General features: G+C 41.5%; 1 protein-coding gene across 10 annotated transcripts in view; it reads left to right on the top strand.

Moving 5' to 3' along the window:
• Positions 1-15,060, top strand: part of LOC129780073 (P protein) — a 248,822-nt gene that overhangs the window by 189,468 nt on the left and 44,294 nt on the right. Inside the window, exon 1 of one of the 10 annotated variants that reach the window (XM_055787986.1) lies at positions 9,475-9,595. The exons of 5 other annotated variants lie outside the window; for them this stretch is intronic. The gene's annotated coding sequence lies outside the window, so the exon portion shown is untranslated. Of the gene's footprint in view, positions 1-9,474; positions 9,596-9,680; positions 9,797-9,865; positions 9,885-10,307; positions 10,331-10,350; positions 10,370-15,060 lie in introns of those variants that run through there. 4 more of the 10 variants (XM_055787982.1, XM_055787985.1, XM_055787984.1 and 1 more) reach the window with 4 other exon arrangements.

Here is a 15,060-nt window from a genome sequence, read left to right as displayed (position 1 = left end):
TCCTTTCTTTCTTTTCTCTTTTTTCTTTCTTTCTTTCTTTCTTTCTTTCTTTCTTTCGGCAGACTTATCTCACTTCTTAACTAGGCGAACCTAGCCAGAATTTTCACCTGCCCCCGGGCTTCTGAATGCCAAAGGGGGACTAGGCTCTGCGGAATGCACGTATCTGCATGCTCGTGCTGTTTTAGTCCTGACCGAGGAATTGTCGGACAATCGCGCAGGTGCTAAGGATGACCGACTTTTGGATGCCGGCCAATTCCTTCTCGATGTTCAACACCTTTAGCGCTTCCAGAAGTGTCTTCGGGATAATTCCAGTTCCAGAGAGAACGACTGGAACAATTCTTGGGACCTCCCTTAGCCCCCACAGTTCCTTGAGCTCCACGGCCGCTGATTTACGCCCGTAATGATACATGAAAATGTACAGCATCATTTCCTGTTCACACGGATGCCTAAACTTGTATTTAATATTACTACACGAATTTTCAATGGAATAGTTCCGAACATTTATGATATGATGTTCCTTGGACTTGATAAGTGTTGGAGCAGGGAGGAAATATTCTTCTCAGCAAACAAACACCGTGCGTTTTGGGTAATAATTTGTGCTCAAAGCTAAATTTTATTTTTAGTTTAGGGATTTCAATTGATTGCATGTAACTTACATCGATAATCTCGTCTGGATCCAACAAATACAATTTTAAGAAATCCTTTGGGCTGGCTTATTTATTATATCTTTTGGAAGTTTCACTTATGGAATACTTGAAAAACGAAAAAAATGTATTAAGAAAAAAAAACAATGAACAAAAAAGTTTTCACTTCTAAAATCGATACGTTTTCGATAAGCTTCCATCGGAACACCCCTAGATTGTTTATGTTTTTACATTTAGAAATGTTTTTTAGGCTCACAGGCTCACAGTCACCTGGTTCATTGGAAGACGTGATCGAACACGTGAATTCTGTTGAAAAAATGTATAAATCCATTATATCTGGGCGGTTGTGGTGGATCGAGAGGTCGGTCAGAACAGTGCGATCCCAGTACAGCTTGAAACGGTCATTTTCCAGGACAGGTGCAGGCAGGTACCGGTAGTTTGGTACGTTGTCTTCCAGTAGAGCACATTGGAGCGCCAGTTGTCGATGAACAATACGGGCCACGTTGTTGTGGCGCTCGGTGTAGGCTGCGTTGGCCAAAACGGGACAGCCTCCCATAATGTGTTCTATGTTTTCACCTGGTTGATGGCACATCCGGCAAATGTCATCAACGTCTTGATGCCAGACGTACCGCCTGCAGTTTCTCGTCGGCATTATCCTGTCCTGGATGGCTATCATGTCGGCTTCTACTACTGAAGAGAGTTCACCACGCGTTAGCCACAGATTAGATGCGGCCTTGTCGACGTGTGGCCGGTCCAGTTGATGGGGGTGGGCACCATGCACTGCCTTCTGCTTCCAAGCTGCAATCTTCTCCTCCACTGTCTGCAGATTGCAGTTGAGTTGGTACTCCACTTGCGCCAAGTGCAGAGCGCTGTATCCTCTGTCGGCGGCGCAGACAGCCCGGTATAGCGCGTTTTGGTTGGCGCGTTCTGCGAAGTACTCGCGCAGTTGTCGTACCTGGGCAACACACAGTGCAGAAATGTCGACGATTCCAAGTCCCCCTTCTTTGCGTGGTAGTGAAACTCTCTCCAGTGCCGATTGAGGATGGTGCATTCCGGCCTCTTTGAATGCTTTCCTCATCCTCCTCTCAAGGTCCTCTAGGTTAGTTTTGCTCCATTTGACTACACCAAAACTGAAGGTCAGCAGGGGAACCGCGAATGTGTTGATCGCGCGTACCTTGTTCCCCGCGTTGAGGAAAGTCCTCAGGACACAGTTCACTCGACTCAAGAACTTGTCTCGCAGCTCCGTCTTGATGTCGGAGTGGCGAATCCCGGTGAGCTGTCGGAATCCAAGATATTTATAGGATTCGCCACGAACCATGTCTCTTATAAACTCGCCGTCATAGACCTCGTAGCCTCCGGATTCGGTAAGTTGTCCTTTCAGCAGGTGGACACAGCGACACTTGTCGAGGCCGAACTCCATACAGATGTCCCTGCTTATGTCTTCGACAACCCGGATAGCTATACCTAGACGCTGACGTGAATCAGCGTAGACCTTGAGATCGTCCATGTAAAAGGTATGGGTCACTTCTTCGTGGGCGCCGTCGCCATACCTTATTTTATAGCCATGACCGTTTCTATTGAGCGTCCTACTGAGGGGGTTCAGTGCCAGACAAAACCAAAGCGGGCTGAAAGAGTCGCCTTGGAATATCCCCCTCTTTATCTGCAGCGTTCTAGACTGCAACACATTTTCCCCATCACTAAGGTGCAGAGACGTGCTCCACTGCCTCATCGCATGCTGCAGGAACCTAACGACGACGGGATCAATTTTGTAGAGCTCCAATACCCGGACGAGAAACGAGTGAGGTATGGAGTCATAAGCCTTCCTGTAATCGATATAGGCCATGCTTAGGTTCCGCTGGTTATAAACCGCCTGGCCGACTATGGCTGCGTCGATGATGGCCTGGTCTTTGCAGCCATGCGTATTTTTTCTGCATCCTTTCTGCTCTTCTGCGATGATATGGTGTTGTTCGCAGTGGGCAGAAACTTTGGCGGTTATGATGCTGCTTAATATCTTGTACAGACTCGATAGGCACGTTATCGGCCTGTACTTTGATGGGTTCAATGTGTTGCTGTCTTTCGGGAGGAGGAATGTGACGCCACGGGTGGCGAATTCAGGGAGGTTGTGTGGGTCACGTAGCACCTTGTTGAAGCACTCAGCTATCTTTTGATGTGCGACGGTCAGCTTCTTGTGCCAGAAGTTCTGAACACCATCGGGGCCCGGTGCTGCCCAGTTCCTCAGGTACCGCGAGGCTTCGCGGACATCGTTCTCTTCGACGATGATAGCTGGCATCTCTCCAATTTCACCACAACTCTCCTCCTCCCGTCTTAACCACATTTGCCCGTCGCGATGTTGTACTGGGGTCTCCCAAATACCAGCCCAGAAGTTCGTCACATCGCTAATATCTGGCAAACCTTCGCGGTAGTCGGGCTTCTCGTCGCTAATGTGGTCGTAGAACGCTTTTTCGTTATCTCTGAACATCCGATTTTGTTCCTGGCGCTTTGCAGAGTCAGAGTAACGTTTCAGCCGTTTTGTAAGGACGCTCAATTGCTGTACCAGTGTGTCGAGTTTTTCCGTCAGCTGGTGAGCTCCCAGCTGGCGAAGTTCAGTAGGCCGCACGATCACAGCAACTTGGCGACATAATTTCGCCGATCTGCTGCCTCTGTTGTACGCCATCAGTCTTCCAATTGCGGCGCGCTTGTTTAGGATCCGTTGCTCCAATCTCCTTCGCCATGGAGGCTCACGCCTTTCACGGAGATGTTGGAGCAGTCCGCCTCTTGGCCTAATACGGTATCCTAAACTTTTGGCGGTCGCCACAGCAGCACAGTAAACTTTCAGTTGCAGCTCCTCCATGTTCTCAGCATCAACCAAGTGCAGCGGAAGAACGTGCTCGTTCATGAGCTTTACTGCACTTGTCAGCCTGCGGGAATGCTGCAACTTCGGGATCCTGGGGCGCTACAATGGGTCTGTGTCGCGGAACTGTGAGATCGCCTCGTCGTAGTGGAAGACCAGATCGCGTAGTAGTTGTTGATCTGGCTGTGGGTCTTCCGGCTCAGGGGGTTGTAGTACTGTGGCCTCCACTGGTGCTGATTCGCGTGCCCCACTCGCGAATGAATTGCTCAGCCGTACTGAACTTCGTCTCGACACATCGCTTGCTCTGTTGTTCCTGGAGCTTATTTCTCTCTGCATCTGCTGCTTGATCTCGTCGATTTGCGTTTGGGAGAGCATGTTGTTGCGTACTATCGCTCTACGCCTCGCGTTCATCGCGTTCTGATCAAGCCTCCCGACGAACTCTGGATACGCTTCCTCGAACATTGTTAGTATTCGAGGGCGACCGCTCATGTCCGTCTCCAAAGCAGTGCAGATGTAATAGGCGCGGATCACGAATTCATTCATTTCGTGTGTCCACATGATCCGGCGCCTAGTGGTACCCACAAGTGTGGACGACTGTCGTCTGGCAGTCGCAACACGTCTCGTAGGCGCAGCGTTTCTTGGGTGATGTCGATGGCTGCTGTTTCCGTGTGGCGGTAGCTCTTCGGGTTGAACCCGGCTGGTGGCCCGCTCTTGCACATCGCCCTCCAGCCGCTGGCCGCTCGCTCTTACGCCCGTTCCAGGACCAGCTCCAGTTCGGGGACCCTCCTCGGGTGATCGCATTCTAATTACTCTTCGTGAACGTAGCTCCATTTTCTGGGTGTATCTCCTTTGCCCGGGAGACAGCGGGTTGGCAAGGCCTCCATGACCCGGGAGGCCTTCCCCGGGAGAGATATAGCGCTCTGACTCGCTCGCACCCCCTCACTTAGCCACTTTCGACACCCGTTCTCGGAGCCAAGACCAGGTGTGTGTTTCCAGTTCACGCCCGATCTAAAAATGTCGTCATATGATCTTCGTGGAGGCGTGAGATAGGAACATTTGAGACCAACAGGCAGGCTCCTACCCTATGTTGATCCCCATTTGAGAACCAAATTTTCTTTATTTCTTTCTTTCTTTCTTTCTTTCTTTTTTTTTCTTCTTTTTCTTCTTTTCTTTCTTTTCTTTCGACAAGTTGCTGCTATCATATTTTCAAAGAGCGCTTCAGCGTTCAGCGCTTTCTGAATACTTTGAATACGTCTCCAAAATTCACCTCATTTGGCTCCTTTGTCCGAAGTATAGTAGATAACAAAGGATTTAACAGTCAACAGTCTAACAAGGACCTTCAGGGAATGTTATACTGCTCTTACTCACTCGCACCTTCTAATTTAACGTCAATCGAACGATCAACGATCAAACGATCAATCGATCAAACGATCAAACGATCAAACGATCAAACGATCAAACGATCAAACGATCAAACGATCAAACGATCAAACGATCAAACGATCATACGATCAAACGACCAAATGAATCAACTATTAATGTGGTGTTGTCATTGGGGAGGTGACGCTACCGGGGGCGAATTAAGAAAGCACCTTGTTGAAGTGCTCAGTTGTCTTTGGATGTACTTTGGTCAACTTCTCATGTGAAGCTCTGAACACCATTGGGGTCCGTGCTTCCCTGTTCCTCTGGTACCGAGAATCTTCCGCGGACATCTTTCGCTCTCTTCGATGACGATAGCTGGAAAAAAACCAGCAAGCCGATATACAAATGAAACCAGGATGAAATCTAGTGAAACTCCCGCCAAGTTATCGTATCGTATCCAGAATCCTGAGCTTGCTCGATTACCATCCGAATAGCGTCCGCCGTATTCTCAACACCCTTCCTCCATTTCATTAGCCTGGTGAGAATAATTCTCTCCGAGAGCTTCGCTAGTGCGTCTAGCAAACATATAGGTCTATATCTCTTTATATGATGGATCTTCAGGTTGATTTTGGGACCAGCTTCTGAGGGAAGTGACCGTCATCTAGACATTTCTGCAGATCCATCCTAATCTTGACGGGTAAAGCTAGGATCGCTATGGATCACGAGATCTAGTGCTTTATTTTCTTTCAGTCCCTGCGGTGAGCTACTCGTTGGTGACTTGAATACGCTCAGTCTCTTCCTCGCCGTACGGTATAAGTGGTCTCGTCGATAGAACTTGCTGCGTGAAGAGTCCTTCTGCGATGGCTTTGAGCTTTTCTGGAAATTAAGGGTATATCCTTGTCCTTGAGTACGAAAGTGACCCCGTTGGCTTCGTACCACTCCAAGAAATCCATTGGATAGTGGCACGAAGCTCGATCCGGCCGGAAGATTGTAGGTTTTCAATAGAGAAAGCTTCAATAGAGGAAGCATACGCTTCTGTAGACACTCATTGAAGTAGATCTGCCCGTTTACAGTCCCGGTAGTCACGGAAGGCGCACTCCGTTTGTCACATGAGCAGATCGCTTGCCAAACATTTCTTGGCAAACTTTGAAAGTTTCTGCTTCCTTACTTTCTCCGAAACATCAATCTAGTGTCTAGCGGTGAAGAACAGTAGCCCCGTAAGCTGCCGTCTCATCATAAGTCTCATCATTATGATGAAACAATGAGGCCTCGTCAGAATCTGGGTGTACAGTTTCCGGGCCCGTTACTTTCACACCGTATTTTTCCGTTCGTTACGATTTGGAGCCTTCTGCACTTTTGCGGTCCCTCCCGGTCCTTGGCTCTCTGATCAAAAGCCTTGGACAGATTCAACTTTTTGGCCACATCCCTGACCAAAGCATTGGGATTCCGCTTAAACGCTTTCACGACACGCTTGTGATCGTGATCACTAATAGAACATTCATTCTGACCGCATTTCTTCTTCCGTTCGATGCTCGGAGTTTCGTAGTAACGTTTAAACACGCGACTCACCGTTGTAGTTTTCCGATGAGAAAGTTGAAGACTTTTCAGGTGCTCGCGCAAAATTAATTCGCGACATTACTTACAGCGTTTTCCGTGATGCAATTTTATGTGGGAAAAATTTAAAGCATTTTTACGTTTCACTACCAAGTAAGACGCCTCGTTTGTATTTTTGAATTCCTAGGACACACTTAATCCAGGTTAAAAAGGAACAATTTTTTAACAAGAAAATTATCATTATGTAAGTCGAAACCAAGGTTTAACTTTAATTTTAAAAAATCAAGAAGGATGAAAATGAAAATCAGAAACAAATCAGGATGGCTCAAAAAGTTTATATTATTTTGTTCCACAATCTTTTGCCATCTTTTACGCAGCTTTGAGTTTCTACCCTACCAGTGCATGTCTGTTTTCTCCTATTTTTTATGCTAGCCATACAGTTGAAGTTTTTGTTGTAGGAATGTTGTAGGCAGTGTTGCCACATTTAAATCTGTACCAGAGGGGCTAAAAATCTTTCTCATCTGTAGGTACTTTTTCTTCCAAAAATCTGTACCATCGAAAATATTCGTTATAGAGAAAAATCTGATTAGCATGAAAAAATACTCATTTATTTACAACAAACACTACATTTACATTTGGTCGGTGATAGGTCAGACCGGACCATGTAACATTTTTATGATTTCGAGAAAAACGAGTTTGAAGATCGGTGCTATAAGGGGTTTTTATTGAGCGTTCGAAACAATTTCGATATATTATTCCTCCTGTACGCGTGATTTTCCAAATCTGATAAATGTGGAATGTAGCTTACAAAATGTTTTACCTAATGTAATCAATAACACGAAATTTTTAATTTTTCGAATTGGTCCGCTCTGACTAAACACCGACCATTTGTAAGCCATTCGTGTGTTTGATGATGCTTATAGGGGAAATGCCATTAAAATGAACAGGGTTGGTGAAATGAACCGGTGCTCAAACTTCGATAATTTAACTAGAAACTAATTGATACTTCTTGATTATCCTATTCGTAGAACATTTGAAGTTATTCAAGACACCCTGTTATGGATGAAACTGTATGACGACTCTTCACATATTCAATGAGAGGTAAACAGATATTTTGTTTGATTTCGGCGATTAATTCGTATTCGAAATTACTTTGTTGTTTGGGGTAAAATGAGCCACCACCGGATAACGACTGTTATGTTTTCTAAAGCTGATATACCTTATCACATGTTGCTCTTCAAGGGGTTCCTTTTGTTGTTGACCCTAGAAAAGTATGCCGCCCAAACCTTAATATGTGAAGCGTTATGTGTTTCTTACTACATTTTTGTACGTAGGAGAAAATTCTAATTACTACTCTAGGTGAATAGACCCAGATTATTTCATACATATACCTATTTTCTCATCAATGATGTAAACAAATTTGGACATGAAACAACGTATAAATCTAACCCATTTAGCATAATATGTACAGGTGTTCATTTTACCACCACCATGTGATCATTTTAACCGCACGCTAAAAAAATGCTCGATTTTACATATTTATTTCTTTTAATGAAATATGTATAGTTTCAATTCTTTATAATAAGAACCGTTTGATATCTTGAACAACAATTAGATAAGCTATAATATTCTTCGAAGAACGGAGATTGTAGCGATATGTGGACGCAGTAAACGAGCATGTTCCTTAGGGTGTTCATTTTAACCACTTTTTTTTCCCCTACATAGTTTTTCGGAATCTAGATAGCTAGATTGCGATATTGCAGCGTAAAAGTCGTCTTGTACCTTGATGTTATATTGTTCAAATGTAAAAAATTTCACACGCGGAAAAAATCTGTACCAATCTGTACTTTTTGACGAAAATCTGTATTCTTACCGTACAGAATCTGTACCAAAAATAACGAAAAAATCTGTACCTTTCCAGATAAATATGTACGTGTGGCAACACTGATTGTAGGTATCATTTGATCGTTTATATTTTCCCCCAATAACCTACAACATTACTACAGTGAATTGCAGAGAAATCCATATTCAGAATTTCTTTGAATTCATCGTCTTTACCTTAAAATAAATCTTCTCTCACCAAATGAGGAAAGCATACTAGCAGTAGATGAATTGCTGAGTATTTTGATGTTATTTGTTTCGATTATAGATATAATTGCTATAGTTTCAACATGTTATATAAAATTTAATCATATTGACTTTGAATTCAAAATTTTCACTTGAATAATATTACACTACGAAACGTATTCTTTCATCAACAATTTTGCGACTACTTGTACATACACATGATACAAGATAATGTGGGTCCTCAAACTCGTTATAATCTCGTTATTATTTCTTGAATTCTTCAGATATTCTGGTTTCATGAAATTATCTAGCACTGTTTTGAAAAACGCGAAAATTTTTGAGCATTGAAAATAATTCGGGATTCAATCGTTTCGCAACGATCATACATATTGATAAAAAAAAGTTAGGTACAGCTTTGTATCATGAGAATTTAATTAAATATGAGCATTATACATGTGCGGACCGGAGAGCTATTATGACAGTTCTTCTTCTCAAATAAAAAAAAATGACAGGGATTTCAGTTTTTTCAACGGATAGTTTTCTTCTGTTATAATGTTAAAAGTACTTAAATCAGGAGAAATCAGGATCATTTCTTAAAAATCAGGACAACTTGAGTCTTTATCAGTATATCAGGATACGAGCCAAAAAAGTCTGGGAAATACTGAAAAATCAGAAAGGTTGGCATCTCTGGTCGAAACAGTACGTTACACAGGGCAAAATATTTCCTAATTTGCAGTACAAGGGACATGAACTCCAAACCCACACCCAGCACTCATCGGTTAGAGGAAGGTCACTCACTAGGACTAACAGGAACATCTCGATACAAGCTCACTCAAGTAGTTTTATGAGTGGATGTACGTAAGAAAGCTTCCAGTCGCCGTCGCCACCCCCGCCGTCAATTATTGTTATTAGCGGCAACAAATGCCTCCCGCGCCTCCCGCGTTATTCAGCTGTTGAGGCGGCGGATACAGTGATAGGAGCAGAGAGAGACCAGACTCGGTCTCGGTGTAGTCCACACATATGTATAATACACGTTTGTTACCACTCATTTCGGGCAATCAGTGCGGTTCTATACTTCACGCGGTGTTGGACACACCGCGACTGTATCTGTCGGGCGGTGTGTTGTATATTATTATTATTATTATTACTCTAGGTTATTTTTGTGACGATTTTTAAAACACAAATTTTTCGATCCATCCCAGCTCAGTCTGTATAGACCGGTCGATCGGTACACATGTGATTTCCTCCGAACCTGTTCAAATCCGTCATCGCCTCTCGCCTGTTTTACGTGACACGCAAATAGACGGATAATTGCAAAGTGGGTGAAAAGTTTCGAAATTCGCGCTTTTTCCACCAACCCACGGCGGAAGATCCTTCGTTGGGGAAAAGTGTTAGAAACGGAGAAAGTGAGAGAGAAAGCGAGAGCAAATGAAGAAGACTTTCTCAAACGTTGAACTCCACTACTGAAGTTGTCACCTCTCGAAGAGCGAAGAACTTTGTTGCACTGAGCATCTTTTATATATTGATAATAAGGGACTAGTTGAAGCAGTTTTCAAATTTTTGCAACGTGAAACGGATCCTGTATAACACGTGCTCAAAAATAGTGATGAAGAACAAACGCTGTGTTTTAGCAATAAAAAAGTGCATTTTTGAATCAAAATCGTGAGGTTATCCAACCGACTCAAAATCATCTGGCAGATTGTGTAATTGAAAAAAAAAAAAACATCAGGAGAAGACTGTTTTGGCGGAGCATAAGTTTCCTCCCGAAGTTTGTGTATATGTGTGTGACCCCAATGTAAAAATAAAAGCGAAATTTCCACGCGTAATCTTAGCAGCATCAGCAACAACAGCAGTAACGACAGTTTGTAGTAATCTGAAGTGGCAAGAAGAAGTCGGTTTAATAATAATAAACGGACGAATAAATTGACTCGGTGGAGACAGTGATCCTACACAAGAGAAGAAGTTTCTTTTTTCTTCGCTAGCCGGTGTTTATCACGATTTATGTGTCACACAAATTGAGAAGTTTTGTTTGGTAACTTATTTTTGGTACGGGTTCGGATTGGATACTCCCATCCGCCGATGCGGCATGTTATTCTAGCAATGTTTTGGGTCTTCAAGGCTCCCGGACTGTGCAACATAGATAGAGTGTTCTGTCCTTAGCTATGTTAGTTGAACTTATGAATAGAACGGCGAGAATTTGTAGTTGATTTATGTGATTTTTCTACTCTTGCTGTAAACATTCAAATGTTTTCATTTATGAGTGTTTTGGTGTGCACAATTTACATTGACGCTGTAGAGTTATTTCGAGTACAACAAGAGAAACTACTGAACATATTCATTTTGAACGTATTTTCCTCTGTATCCAGTCCCTGTGGGAAACATGGATAAGTTTTTTTTCTATTACAGAGACTATAAACTACAAAGTTCATTCACCTCTATAAAAACATGATATTTTTAAAATTATGCGCTTTTCCACGTACCTAATCTAGACCAATCAACGCTACCTGACACATTTTATATTGTTCCTAGTAAATTAAATTTACAAAAAGTAACAAACATGTCTCAGCATGCTTGATGGTGGCTCTTTATCCACTTGAGCCTAATTAAATAAATAAAGGGAAAAAAGTAACAAAAATGCTTTCCTCTGGATTTCTCTGGATTTTCCACAAAAGCTTCAACAAAAGCTGAGTTTAGTCATATTCAGTATATCCGTATACAGTACCTGAGACAAATGCGATCCTAAAAAGAACGATAAGAATATTCCTTGAAGCATCGTCTTTTGTTTGGCGTACATTAATCGATACTTAAAAATGACACGATCGACGCGAAACTTTTCCTAGTTTGCATGTCAATTGTTTTTCTACAAAATGGGTAAAATGCACACTACTCCGTATTTTACAAAGTACGTTGTGTTATTCTTCTCAAGGATCTGGTGAATTGAAATCTCCTGAAAACTATGTTGTAGGCCAAGCAATTTCTTCGGATTGCCACCGTCATACGCATATCTTTGAGTTCGTCGTTCAAAAAAAAATAAGGCAGATTATTTGCCATGAAAATCATACTGACTTGTTTATTTCTCCGTTTTCAACATTAAGAAACAGAACAGTGTGTTACTCAGTCTTGGTCTCTTATTTTATTTCTGAACTTTTCTTAATGTTTTCATGTCATATTGGAATCAAAGTTGTAAAGAACATCGTTGAATGATCTTCTCATTCAAATGATAAAATGTCTACGAGTTATATGCTTGGTACTTTTTTATCCCATTTGTTTAATTATTTTGGCTCATTAGCATATAAGCTGTAACAGGGCCGTATTTTAATCGTGTACATGTCAAATTTTTTGTCGTATCTATAAATAGCACATTACACAGTTACCATTTTAGGAGTAAGAGTATTCCTTCTGTTCTTCCATTGTTCAGTTAGACCACCGGACAGTGGAGACAGTTGATATAATCATTGTTGTGTTATTATTAGAACAACAGCCTGATGTTTCTTGCAGAGCAGAGCAGTTGTATGGATGAATTATGAGCTATTACAATGAGCTCAGTTCAAGAGACACGCGACATAACTTCAACGTAATGACAACTTGTAAATAGATGAACTTCGAAGTCGTTTGTTGTAGTGATTTCTACTTCTAACAGATGCATTCCTTCTAAATTCAACAGAAGTTCTGTAACCTGATATGTCACTGCTGCCAATGTCTTCTTTTTACAGAAAAACGTAGGTACAGAAGATCTTGCTTTAGTCCACTACCTGTTATTATGTGTTGTCCATGCTGCCAAACGCAGCCTCAGGCTCGTTACCGATAACAAAACGTCTTAAATTACGTATGACGAACATTCTACTATCGCCTTGAAAGTGCATTATTGTTTACTACAGAGAATAATAAAAAGTGTTCATTCCGTGCTGATATATGTGCTTGTATAAAATGGCCCAATTCAAGCGATAATCTGAATGTCGAATGCATTGCATCTGAACGCAACAAGTAACAGCTGAGTTTCATAGGACACAAGACGGTGTCAGTTATGTTTCGTGACTGGTAATGAAACTGGTTTTTTCAACATTTTGTTTCAATATTTGTTAATTCCATTATTCAAAGTGCTTTCCTCCGGCTTCAACGCACTTTTTACATCGATTCAAATGCGTGCTCTGACCCATTTCAAGGAATGGCGTTCAACACTTCGATTTGTGCCGTTCGAATGACTCTAAGGGCGTCAAAAAATATACTTTCAATTTTGTCTCAATTTTTGAGAAAAGCGGAATGTAACAGGATGCAAAATTTACTGTATTTAGGACACGAACACGAACGATCTGTAACTTGAGTAGAAGAGCCCAACTTTTGAGGTTATGACATTCGGGACATATTCGGCGGATTCTGGTCGTCAAATGCTTCAAAATTCTAATGGCACGTTTACATCAGGGAAATCTATAGCTATAGATGGATTCAGTCATGTCTAAATAGATGACGAGTATGAATATATCTGATACACTTATTCGGGGTATAAATTACTGCTATGAATAGAATAAGTTTAGCATATGTAAACGCTGGTGAATTTCTCATTGGTGAGAAATCAATAAAGTTGGCCGCAGTTCTACTTCAGGTGAATAAAATCACCGAAAAAGACTGAAACGACTCATTCTCTCTTTTTTCACTCGTACTCATGGACAAGTATGGAAAAGTTCATTCGCTCATTTCTCCACACCTAATTATAAATCAATCTTGTATCTGCTTGGAATAATCATAGCTAAAAGAATGCAGTAAGCAATCATGAGATTGCACGATCAATCATTTTTTACTCCCCGACCATCTTCAGTCGGGACTGAGAGTGAACATAACATAACAAAGAGTGGAAAACAACATTCAATGAATGAATACTCCTTTGGAAGGATCGCACGAAACAATATAACGAGTGAGTCAAAATAGACTGAATCTGCTTGTATGTATGATTTTATTTTCCCTTGTACTCTTTTCACTTGTCAGCATTCAAGTGCACATGAATCCACATTCCCGCTCACCAATAACTGGCGATAATAAGGTCTTTTGCGTTGGCTTAGATTGTTTCATACTAGAAACAAAGAAATGTCATTGCAATAGTGCACAGGAAATAACTCGATTTCAACTATCTACCTATATTTTACTGCCGTGATCGAGGCTCAATGATTACTATTTGAGTTAAAAACGAATGATTTTACAGAGACACTCGCTGGCCCAAGCAAAAGTTTCCAATTTGATTATATAACCATCTAACGTCATTCCGAGAGGCAAATGAGGGAATGCAAAATTCTCTGAGAATAGATGAGTGGGATCGAGACAGGATTTTTCCGTTCAACTCGAGAATGAACTTTGCGAAGATGATAGGTGAATGTTTTCTGTCTCAAATAAAGTGAGGCATAAACGGAGAATTATCTGTGAATGAGTGTTGTTGAACGAATTTCGATGCGATTTTGTCCATACCTGCTCATGGACAATGGAATGTGTGTTTACGATTAGCAGCGTTGTGAACAACGCTCATTTTTGCTTCTGTCATCGATGGTCAATTTGTTGACATGGCCGATAAGAATGGATGAAAGTTAAAATCAATTAAATGATCCAGAAAAGCCCTTTACTACTGTTTCGTCAAGTAGCAAAATGATGCACAGCCCAAAATAAATATATGTTCATGTGAACGGGTCGTACGTTTGCCACAAGTTCCAATTGGATGGAAGAATTCATAAATATATTCATTATAAAAATTCACACTAGTGTTCATGCGGTTCATGCGATTTCTATAAATCTCATGATATTTCTTCAAATGAATACATCACTGGTCTGTGACAGTAGTGTGTGTTGTTTGGATGATGAGCAACAGCTATCTCGCACGGCTTTCTGGAATATTATTCCAGAGCAGTTAAAACTCGTAGAACATAAAACATATAGCTCGAAAAGGATTCAATCGGATACGTCATTCCTGGTCGTCTATTGTATTTTAGTGGAAATTTCTAGAAATTTATATAGAAATGGACAAGTAAAGTTCAATGGCACGTGTTTTAAGTAATCAGATATCATAAAACAAAAGTTTTCATTCAAATTTTACAAATTTAAAGCTGCTCTCGAGCCTGCTGATCTGGTAGAGATTAATTTGCCTCCCTAAATCACCATATCACCACCAGACGTCAACACTGTATGACCTCATGAACTAATTACGATTTTTTACAGTATTAAATACAATTTTTCGCAGTACTTCAATGATTTGAATGTATATGTTCATGCGACTCACAAACAGCATTAGTCTGAAATGGTCGGTGTTAAGTCAGACCGGACCATCCCAGCGAACATTAAATCGTATGAATAGCCAAAGTTGGAGGCGATATACATACATTCAAGACACATTCGGATGATATAGGATGCATACAAATGGCATATACACGCAAAAGTTGAAGCGATATACGTATATGTCATATTTTATACGTATATAAAGCCGTATATAGCGATGTACGATGCTTTTTACCCTGATATGCGATTTGACCCGACAATGCTATACAAAATGAGCAGAATGTGCGTATATAATATGTACTGCATATCGCGATACTAGAATGATCGTTA

Source organism: Toxorhynchites rutilus, chromosome 3 (genome assembly GCF_029784135.1).
Source record: "Toxorhynchites rutilus septentrionalis strain SRP chromosome 3, ASM2978413v1, whole genome shotgun sequence".
NCBI lineage: Eukaryota > Metazoa > Arthropoda > Insecta > Diptera > Culicidae > Toxorhynchites > Toxorhynchites rutilus.
This window is presented reverse-complemented; position numbering and strand designations above follow the sequence as displayed.